Source organism: Schistocerca cancellata, chromosome 3, assembly GCF_023864275.1.
Source record: "Schistocerca cancellata isolate TAMUIC-IGC-003103 chromosome 3, iqSchCanc2.1, whole genome shotgun sequence".
In the NCBI taxonomy this organism is placed as follows: Eukaryota; Metazoa; Arthropoda; class Insecta; order Orthoptera; family Acrididae; genus Schistocerca; species Schistocerca cancellata.
The window spans coordinates 507,150,391-507,162,894 of NC_064628.1; positions in this window are offsets into that span (position 1 = coordinate 507,150,391).

Consider the following 12,504-nt stretch of genomic DNA (forward strand, 5'->3'; position numbering starts at 1 on the left):
CAACTTTCCTTTCTTTGCTTAGGACTTGTTTTACATTTGATTTCTTGCTATTCATACTGCTGCTTCTCTTTTTTCCGAAGGCCTACAGGCAGGATCTACCATTATCTAGCGAAATATGCTTCTAAATCTTCACATTTGCTCTCTAGCCATTCCTGCTTAGCCATTTTGCAGTTCCGGTCAGTCCCATTTGTTATACATTTGTATTGCCTTTTGCCTGTTTCACTTATTGCATGTTCATATTTTTCTCCTTTCATTAATTTAATTCAATACATCCCATGTTATCCAAGGATTTCTACTAGGCCTTGGATTTTTATCTATTTGATCATCTGCTGGCTTCAATATTTCACCTCTCAAAGCTACCCAATTATCGACTACTGCCAGCATATAGCAATAACTTGGCAGTGGGTCTCACTTACTGAATATCTCTTATTTTATATTTTCTTGCAGCCAAGAATCAAATGAAATTGTATGAACTGCCTCATATGACAACACATTACAGAAAAAGTATATCACAATGCCCTATAAACTGTCATGCTACAGCAAAAAGCAGCAGTTTGCCCTATACATTACCACTGTTAACATTAATTGTAGCAGAATTTGTAACAAATCACCACACACATCATTATGTTACTGCAAAATTGCCTCATACAGCATCTTTGCTACACAATTTTTTTCAAGCAAGCAAAATTCTTAGTCATATTCATGATGTCACATGCACAGGTCGGCAACCTATCCATGACATCACAAGCCACTCCCCCTTTAATATGATGTCATTATGACATTTCATGCAGTCATTGACCTTGACCACGTGAGATCACAATTAAAGATGATGGAATCCATGATGTCACAGTGATGTTCTACTAGTCATGAACACAAAACAACCAATGACAGCACAGTGTTTTACTGACCCCTAAAACAAACACCACCATGACCTCATGGAATCCACCATTTGTGATTGTGATGTTATGAAGTCTAGGTCAATGTTATGCACATGAAGTAATGATGATGTAGCTGTGGAGGGGGTGTGACTTGTGATATCATGGACTGGGTAATGACCTGCCCACGTACTCCATATATCTAAGTGTTTTCCTCATTGGAACAATTCTTGTCTTGCTGGCATCTACAAACCTTGACTTGCTGACTAATAGCTTTTGCTTCTTAGAAAAAGTCATGATTATCTGGATCAAGCCTCAAACTATGTAATTAGTGGCATACTGGACAAGTTTTTACATGTTTGTGTAATAATAGTGATTTATGGGGCAATTGCCGTAACATGGGAGAATTGGTTAAGATTTTGATGTAACTTTGAGATATGTGGGACAATATGTTTCAATTTTTTTCTAATATGAGAGAAATCTGTAATATTTTTGCTATAACGGCGGCAATTTGTTACAATTTCAATGCAATGTGACTATGCATGTGGCAGTTGTCTTACAATTTTGTTGTAATGTGTCTATGTGTATGGATATTTGTTACAATTTTTGCTGTAACACAACAATGTATGGGAGCAAAGGACTTGGTGGCTGGCATCCACTGACAAGTTATGTCACATATACTGTCAGTGGCCTATGTTACAATAATGGTATCTGGAGTAATGGCAGCCACCATGTCAACTGACTATAGTATCTGCAATAACAATGGTCATCATATGTCAAGTGACCATCGTAACTCCATTAAACTGATCATCATTGCCCAAGAACAATATCCAACATACATTTGTGGTAATGGCAGTCAGCATACCTGCTGAGATTTGTATTTAGTGTATTGACAGCCACTACACCAGTCGACCAATATTGCCCTGGTGGCAACTTTGAGCATCAAACATGTGGTTATTGACTTTGAAAAGAACTACTCTGACTCATGATTCTATGTTCTTTGACTCAGTCTGGTATGAATGTCCATTGTGTTTGCTCATTTGTTTTGGTGTATATGTGGTTCATTTCTGTGTTTGATTGTGGGCTTCACCGAGGAATAGGAATTGCCACATTGGTGAACCCTGACATCTTCTGTTCAATCATGTTTTCATGGGAGACATTTATGCTTTCTCACCCAAACTTACACAAAGGACCAGCCAAAGTTTTGTGATTCACACTCTGTCATGGGCACACAGACAGCATTTTTTGATAGTGACACTCCTTCCATTCAACCTATATTGATTCTGTGCTTGTGTGTGCCTACCAGCTCACATTGATCTGCAAATGCAAACTCTAAACTTCCAGATCGCAGCCACCTTGGCAGGATCTGCATGCTGGACAATGTGTTCACTTGCACAACTTGCCTCAATATCCTGATTTAATACTGTGCCAAATCAAGCAAGAGAGATCTTCACCTTTCTTAGTGCCATGGGAGCAGACGTTTGTACGGAACATGGACGTACTTCCTCCTTCCATTAAATGTTTATATGTACTTCCATACATTTCTCATACTGACAAATGGGAATTTGCAGCTAGTCATATCATCTGTGACAACTGTGTTCTCATCTGCAACAACCACTTGTACCACCTCCTGGGTCCACAGCACCATTGTCTTCACAACATTGCCACTCACCTTGTCCTGCAATGCAACAACAGGTGCCCGTCATACATTCCCCTAAACTAACACACTTGCAGAAGGAGCATCCAAAAACATGGATCATTTTGGTCAATAACCTGTTGGACATTCACAGAATTCTAGGTGATGACATAGGCTTCATATGCCTGGTCACCTGCTTACATGACAAACCAGACCTCATCAGTGACCACCTGCTGGACCTGCCACCAGCACCTAACTCACACTCTCCTCCTGTGGCCAAGTGAGCACACAATGCACCAAACAGCACAAGTGATGCACAGCAGATGCCGAATCCTGCGTACTCGATATGGTGGTACCATATAACTTTTGGTGACTCCTCACAGTCTTGTCATCCACCATGTGCATACACAAACTTCAACCCAAATTCTGCCTACATATCATGAATCACAGCAGTCCTGTAGAGCACCTCCCCTTTATTCACTTGTCAGAAATGCTGATTCTTCTACAGGTAGGCTCTACATTTTCAATCCTGCCATCACTCTTCACTTCTCATTGACACTTTGGCCAATGCCAGTGTCTTCCAACAAATTGTGTACTTCTTCAAGTCTTCTTCATGTGTCACTTCCCTCTGTACAGCCAACGATTCCAACGTACCTGTCCATGGCTTGGTGGACTTCATCTCCAACTTGCAGTGGACCTGATATATTCTCTCACGCCTTCCAGGTGACTGATGTCGATTGCCCCATCTTCAGGATCAATTTCCTCAAACATTTTGGCCTCTTGCCAGACCTCCATTTAGCCACTCTGCTTCACCATACATCAGGCTCTTGCATTTTGGGTATCATCGCTCCTGCCTCTCAGTGCATTGTGCTCATCTGTGCTACCTCTGAGTGCTCACGTTTGACAGCAGATCTTGTCAACTTGCTGGTCTTGCTTACAATTCAGTGCCAAGAGATTGACAACTTTCACAACGGCAACAAAACTTGTATCAGCTGACCACTGATGCGACAGCCAACTTGGCGATGCTCTTTGCACTGTCACTGACCGCACTGCTTTACAGCCATACGATGTTGCTGAGGTCTCGCCTGCTCCTGACCCACCCACCTCGACCTTTGCTTCAATCTCCATAGGTCAGTAGCAGTCAAACTCATAGTGTTCCATGTATCTTACCATCATTATTCACTGTTGTCACATGTGCACCCTCTCTGTCGTCACGGGCACTATTACCAATGGCACCTGCTATAGACCAGTTACTTCCAAGTGCCCCCCCCTCCTCCCCGTCCTTTATCAAGCTTACAGCCTCAGAGCCATCAGCCTCCACCTCGCTATGGACACAATACAGGGCCTTTTGGATTCCAGGATTGTGCAGCCTTCAGACAGAAATTTGTCATTACCTACACACCTTTTCCTTAAAAAACATACTTTGCCCTTGTGTGGGGACATTTGCAAACTCAATGCTTGGACAATCCTTGACAATATTGAATTTTCACACATCCAGTATTTTGTGCAACAACTACACGTTGCTCAGATTTTCAGCAATATTGATTGCCTAAAGACTTATCATCAAATCCTTATGCACCGTGATGATATACCTAAAACAACCATTATTACACTATTTGGCTTTTTTGAATACTGCTATATGTCTTACAGTCTTAAAAGCACTGTGCTGATGTGGCAGTGTTTTATTGACTCAGTCTTGTTCCTTCTCCCTTTCTGTTATGCTTACCTTGATGATATTCTCATCTATTCCCCTTCTGCTGAAGAGTTTCAAGGTGCTTGCTAACAACAGCATAATGATAAACTGTGATAAATCTCAATTGTGTGCTACAGCACTTTTCTGGGCCATACCATCTCCATGGATGTATTTGCCCTATGTCCAACTGCATCATGTTCATCCGTGATCTGCCATTACCTAAGATGTTGTGCAACCTCCGTCGTTTAATCAGCATGATCAATTCTCTCTGTCAGCATGTCCATCACACTGCATCCCTACAAGTTCCTCTGACAGATGCCTTGGCAGGCAAGAAAACTTCCAGCAGCTGCAAAGTACTATGGTCTGATGACACGTGGCATGCTTTTGATACACTTAAAACTGCAGTGGTCACTGTTGTCACACTCGCTCACCCCATCACCGAAGCGCAGTTTTCTATCAGCACCAACACAAGTGAGTCTTCAATCAGCACTGTCCTACAACAGTATGTGGGTTACTCAACACAACCCCTTTTTTTCTTTACCAAGAAACTCTCCACTCCACAATGTAAGTGGTCCACCTTTGATAGGGAACTGTTGGCAATTGACGAGACAGTTCAGTTCACCACTTTTGCATAGATATAGAACACCAGTCTGTAACCATTAACACAGATCACAAACATCTCGCAGTCAGCATCCATAATCCTGCTAATGACTTGTCACCTTGGAGCTTGCACCATGTGGATCTCAACTGGCAGCACCCACCTCTGATGCCCATTATATAAAATGAGTGAGAACATTGTCGTCAGCTACATGTCTTGCATACACACCACCTCTTCACTGTTTGAATTGAATAAAATGGCTCCAAAAGGATGATCCTGAGATAGGCCATTTATTTTGAGATGACACTACCTCATTGGTTATTCAGCCATACCGTCTACTTCACTTTTTGTGCTTGGTGCTGTGTGACACCACCACAGATACTCTCCGCCCACTCTTCCCTGTCCCCTACACCACAAAGTCTTCTCAGTGATCCACAACATTGCCCATCTGGGTATTAAGGCAACTATTTGCTTTGTTACCGAACATTTTGTGCGGACAGGCAGTAAGTTGGATTGTCGTGCATGGCCACGCACCTGCCTCCCATGCCAACAGAAGTAACATTGGACGCCATGCCCCCTCCCCTGAGTCGGTTCACTATCCCCAAAGGAGAGTTTTGACATCTTCATCTCGACCTCATTGGTCCACTTCTCCCTTCAGAGTGTTGCAAATATGTTCTGTCCATTATCAATCGTGTCACCAGGTAGGTCAAAGCTGTTCTTCTGCTGCACATTACTGCAGGTACTGTCACTCGTGCATTTGTTGCCTCTTGGATTACTTGCTTCAGTTTCTCTTCTTATGGTACTGCAGATAAGGGGCTCAGTTGAAATCTGTCCTTTTCAGCAGGCTGTGCAACTTGTGTGGTGCCAATACATTCCACACTACAGCTAGCTACACCTAGAGTAATGGGTTGGTCGAGTACTGGCACTGCATACTTAAGGCAGCACCCATGTCCCATTCTACTTCCTGGTATGAGGTGCTCCTCTGAGATCTGCTCAGAATTCTCATGGCACTTAGGGATAACTTACAGGCTTCCCTGGCCAACATGCTTTACAACAAACCCCTCATCTTGCCTGTTGAATTCTGAGCCTTCACTCCCTTCCAAGCTCTCATCTTTGGTTGAGTGTGTCCTCACTCACATTGCTCACTACCACACCCCACCTCTATGAGCCCACACTGCCCCACAGGTCTTTATCCATAAAACCTTGGAGCACTGTAACTATGTGATGCTCCATGCTGTCCGCTTTCCAACAGCCTCACATGAGCCTCCACAAAGTGCTCTGTCTTTCCACTCACACTTTCAACATCCTCTTCCATGGTAAGTCACAAACCGTCTCTATCAACAGACTTAAGCCAGCCTGGATGCTTCACGATGACCTCCACACCACTGATACATCAGTATCTCCTCTGGCTGCCGAGTTAGCTCCTCCCCCCTGCTCATTGTCTCCCAGTGCTGACAATGTGTGTGGTCCCTGTGATTTGTAAGTTCTGGCTGATTTGGGTACTGCATATGCCACTCTTTCCTCCAACATTGTCTCCACGATCGCTTATCCTGAACTTTCCACATTGCCTGCTCCCTCCTGTGTTGTACACTTCTATGCTGACATTTCTTCTCCGTCAGTCAATGACTCCTCCTTGAAGTTACATGACAGCACTCTCTTCTTGCTTCACTCACCTCCCTGACAATTCCATGCATCATGTCACACTCCAGCACACCTTCAACCTTCCTCCTGACGCAAAACAAGATGGCATCACCACCTCGATCGACACCCTCAGCCACCTTATGATCCATGTGCCTCTTGCTGCACACAGTTGCCACAACGCAGAACCAATCATTTCCCATCTCCTTCGCCATCCACCCTCTGGCATGGTGTGAATACTACATCATGTCAACTCTACTCTGCTCCGTGGTCACCCACGCTATGAGAAACAGTCCAGCTGCACTTCTCTCATGGGTCTGTTACAATGCAGCTGGTCAGGCGCACTTGCCACACATAGCACCAGATGCTAATTGACTGCCACGAGCCTTGTGGCTCCACTACCTCACTTCTTCCCCCAAGGTCCACAGTGCTGATCGAAAGGGGGGGATTGCCCTCTGTGAAGACCATGAACATTGAACATGTGCTTATCGACTTTGACAAGAGCTACTTTGATTCATGATTCTCTGTTCTTTGACTCAGTGTGGTACGAGCATCCATTATGTTCACTTACTTGTAACAGTGTATGTTGTTAATGGTAATAAAGTGCTCCATTTCTATTTTTGATTGTGTGTTGGTGATTTCCTCTGTCCAACAATTTGCCATGGAATAGGAACTGTCACACCCTCAACAGTAGCCAAGGTAACAACAGTCACTATACCAACTTTCCATTATTGCTCCAATAGTACCCATTATATGTTCACAATGTATGAAACAATTAGTAACAATTTTGTTGTAACATTAGCAATTTGCTAGATTTTTGCTGTACTATGGCATAATTTGTATCAATTTAGGTGTAATGTAGTGATGAGCTGGACAATCTGTTGAAAGCTGTAACAAACTGCTCTATACATCATCATTTACATCAAAATTCTAACAAATATCTCCCTACATGAGCACATAATATGGCCATATGTGATGAAACATGGCCATGTATGGAGAAATTTGTTATAATTTTGATGTTCAATTGTGATGTATGGAGCATTTTGTTACAATTTTGCTGTAGTACATCAATATATTTGGCAATTTGTTAAAATTTTTCTATAGCAATATTACATATGTGGCAATATCTTACAAGTTTGCTGTAATGTGGTGACATAAGGAGCAATTTGTTGAACTAACAGACATTAAGAACAATGTTTGATATAGGTATATTTTTACCTGAGGTATGTAAGCAGATTTGTGGTCGGTCATCTACTGAAAATAGTGGCAAGTGTTGTTGTTCTCCTTGTGTGTCTCAATATAATTATTTATTAGCACTGCTTGATAGGACTTGGTTCTGCATATTTACAGGATGCAAAAGTGTAGAAAGAGTGGATGTCAATCAGGAGACAAAAATTTATGAACTGACTGCCTAGAGTAGACTGTTTCAGCTCATGTGCCCATTGGTGGACAACTGGGCACCCATAAGCACAGGCAGGATGGGTTTTAGCAAAAATTGATGGAGAGGCAGCCAAATAGCTGGGCTGGAACCTATGTGACAGTCCCATATTGTCCAAAGGCACATGGGCAGGGCTGGCCAGGTGGTTAGTGTATGCACGGAATTTGTGTTATAGGGTCGCATGGTGTATATCCTATACTAGCTGCACCTGCCCATGAGCTAGCTGAGGGACATCCAGCAGTGCCCATACTCTATGAGGCAGCACTAGAACACTCTAAATTAGAGCTATTGTGGCCCGAGCTGCCAGAGATAGTGGTCATGTTCTGTGCTTGCTTGTGTGAATTTGTGTGTGTTTCCTTTTCTGAAAAAGGCTTTGGCTAAAAGCTAAATTTGTAATAGTCTTTTTGTTGTGCCTGTCTACAACTTAACATATCATCTTTAAGGTAAGTAGCAATCTATCCTTTTCATAATATTGTTGGTATCCCAGTCTGGACTTTTCATTTTTAGAATTATTTCCATTAATTGGTCATTCAGTGATGGAAATACAACAACTCAACCAGTGAGCAGTACCTCAGAATTATGAGCCAATAAGTTTAGCTCAATGCTCTCTATGTTATGAGACATCAACTGTTGCCTCAATATGCATAGAAATGTTTGGGCATTGAAAATCTTCATACACTTTTTTCAATGTTTTATTCTGAGCTTTAAAAACACAACATATCTCTTACTTTCCAAACAGCATATATCTGATTCTTTATTTAACTAGCTTCAATATACAATATGCATTGTGTGTCTGCATAGCATTGAAGCTTAGCAAAATGTTTATCATGAATGTATTCACTGTATATGACGATACCAACCTTACAGTTATCCACTAAGTCCACCAGCCTTGCCATGTCCTCAAAAGCGTAATGATAACATTTGGAATGTTTCTCACTCATGTTTATAATTGATTTCTTTTTTCTCAAATGACAGTGAAAACAAATGAATATCTTAACTTTTGAGCAACAAAATACTCCAAGTTCGATTTGCAATATCAATCTAACTAATGGAATTCTGTTCCTAGAATAGCAAACTGGGAAACAAAATAGTGTCATACAACACTTATTTCACACTGTCATTAGCCTATTCCATGAACTGCTGTTCATAGTTTTATACTGTGATTATACAACTTCCAATGCTGATGATAGTAGTCAGTTCTAACCTTGAATATCCAAGTCTGCTCACAGTGAAGTAAAGTTCTTCAGATACCTGGTAATGCAAAAAGGGGGGGTTGGGTTGTTTGGGGAAGGAGACCAGACAGCCAGGCCATCGGTCTCATCGGATTAGGGAAGGATGGGGAAGGAAGTCAGCCATGCCCTTTCAAAGGAACCATCCTGGCATTTGCCTGGAGTAATTTAGGGAAATCATGGAAAACCTAAATCAGGATGGCCGGACGCAGGATTGAACCGTTGTCCTCCTGAATGCAAAAAGACATTAGTAGTATAGCAGTGTACTATCTGGTAAAATTGCACTGTGCTTGAATGCTCACAATGCCATTTGCTTGGCCATTTACCTTGACAGAAATCTGTTATGTGCGGGTTTTCTATCTGTAGAGGCAATGATGTCGCAACCCAAGACGATGAAATAGTAAATGCCCATGGCAGGAAATTAAAAAATGCAAGATAACAAAACTAGCCATATGTCTTAAGATTAACTCCATGGCAATGTAAGGTTGAGCCAGATAATAGGGGATTCTACCTTTATTTTTTTTCAAAAAGTTTGTTTCGTTTTCTTGTTATGGTCAAGCATTAGCCAGTAGCTTCAGCTGCCTGTAATTTTCTTGTCCCATGGTCTGGCAGTAGCAAGTCAGCAAGGAAGTGGGCAATCTCAATCATGTACCTCCCTTGTGTGCTGATGAGGTAATGCCACTTAGGTGAAGCTGACCAGGCCACGCTTCAGAACTTTCCATGCCACCCCCGTGGTTTTCTTGGCTCCTGGCCAATCAGGGAGGAGGAAATTGCATGGCCATTGTAAATAATTAAATTAAAAAATGTAAAAATGGTTATTTATATTATTTTAATTATTTGTTGAACTGAATTGAGATGGATGGAAATATTTAAAAATCAGTGAATATATTTAAACCATGATAAGGTGGCATCGGACATATACTTTGAGAATTTCATCACCGTAAGAAGGAGGTTTGTGGGCCATGTTATTTCAGAGCTAAAATGAGATAAATACTGAAAATACACTTTACACATAATGTTGAAATTTTAGGATCATGGATTAAACAAATAATGAAATTACAATAGCGTTAATAATATCTATAATTACTGAAGTGCACTATGCTACTTAGATTGGGAATACAATATTAATCACTAGTGATATGTTGATTATCCGCATGTCGGTATCTCATCTGTGCACAGTGGAAATTTCCTTATATAATTACTAGTATGTGCAAGTATGCGCCCTGCAGTACGCAGTGACTTTTTATAAAATTAAAGAGTTTAAATTAGAGCGAGTCTAATGCGCGAGGCTCTCCCTTGAGTCCATTCCAGAACAGATAACACAAGAAGTAATTAACAAAAGACTAGACATCCTTTCTGTGTCTCACCAGCAATCACATGCGACCATGCACAAGATAACTTGCATTGGCTTTCATGCTTTATTAAACAGGGTTCTCTGATTAAGAAAAAATAGATTTACATGCTATGGCTAAAAATGTGCCTTTAAACTGTGCTGGAGGTACACTGCCACCCGTCTGCTGAAAGTGCTCTCTGCCATGCGCCCAGTGGCTGTGAACATCATCTTCTCTTCCCAGTGCTGCAGTGCTGAGGACTTTGTTTCTGTAGCTGCCATGACATTTGGACTTGTCCGAATGGCAACCAACACTTTTCTTTAACTTCGCCTTAGTTTCCTGCAAAATATGTTTCGCCCACCACTACATCTTGGCTCACCCTTCCCTCCCCAGACGTGACTCATGTTGCCCATTTGAATTCACATCTGTTGGTTTTTCTGCCAATTAATGGCCTCATCTCAAGAAAAGGTGTCAGAACAATTTCTTTCAACATATTCGCCCACCACCTTAGCCACTACTAACAGAGCCATTTCTGCACAAACTGCTGTCAGAATTGGGATTCATTCCCATAGCGACTTTGTCACTAATTTAAATTCTTCTGACGAGGGTATCTTGCCAGTAGCTCCATGCCATAACATAATTAGCACTTTTCTATGGACAATGAGTGGTACTCCATGGCGGAACGCCTCCACTTCATTATGGTTTTAGTGCCGAGCATTTCGCGCATATAGAATACGCCAGCCGGCCGCCACGTTCTCACTGCATGCGACATGGCTGTGTCAGTAGAAACACACATGCTGCGCACTGCAGTGCCACAGCTGCTTGAGTCCGAGAAAACCAGCGACGTGAGATGGACATCGTTGCGCCATCCGCCGCTGCATGAGGGGGATGCAGCCGAGTGCCGGGCGAGCCACTCTCATCAGTGGCCAACACATCCGCCGCTGCCTGAGGGTCCATTAGCAGCCAGCCTGCATCTATGGCAGCTGCCGATGAACCTGCTGTCCGCCACTCCATCATGCTGTTGCCACCGCCAGCACGTTGCACCGACTCAACTTAAACATAAGTTGCAGTGTCACTTCAAACCTTAACATCGCTGGCCATGCACCACTGGACTACGTTATTTTGTGGCTCCCCCTTTTTTTTTAACATTCATTTCATGGTCACTAGAGCCCCCTGATTTTCTAAACATGCTGATAGGAACTTGAGCAATGGAACGAGATACTCCCGGAGAGGCAGCTGCCTTGTAAGACCCACTCGAGGCTATCAATGCTAGAATGAACCAATTGTTCATACAAAATCAAGAGTTAATCGAGCAAAACCACGTCTTGAAACAGATGCTGGAAGCCAGCATACAAACTTCTGTACCTGTTGCTAGCTCCACACCCATAACAACTGTACAACCCATGACAGCTAATACTAATTTTGTGACTAATACAACTACCATAACCTCAGCTAACATGGCAAGTGTAAGCAATTTTCCTGCAGCTTCTTTCATTTCCACCTTTTCTGGAAAGTCCCACATAAATGTGGATATGTTCATACAGAATATTCGTGATGTGGATCATACTTGTGCCTGGCTGGATGATCTACTGGTCAACGTAGCCAGATTGAAGTTGACAGGGGAAGCAAGAATGTTCATAGAGACAGTGGACGAATTGCGTGATACACATGATTTTGAAGTTTTGGCCCACAGATTAATTACGTGTTGTTCTGATACCAGAGGTATCGGATATTACTGAGATCAGTTATCAACTCTTAGGCAAAAGCCTAGCGAGGATTTTGATGCTTTTGCAGATAGCATGTGAGCCATATCTTTTCGTACCTACAAGCTCAATGAAAACGACAGTGAGAATAGGATTTTGCGCTCGGAAGCAGAAGCTTGTGCTATTGATGTGTTTATTCATGGTATTGGCCCCCAAATTGGTGGAGAAATTAAAGTGGTCTCCCCCGCCTCTCTGCTTGATGCTATTCATTTGGCAGTAGCATGCAAAGATGTATTGCAGTTCTGCACTGCCGCATTGCGTCTGCCAGAGCCATTACCAGTATTAGCAAGGGAAGTAATTTGT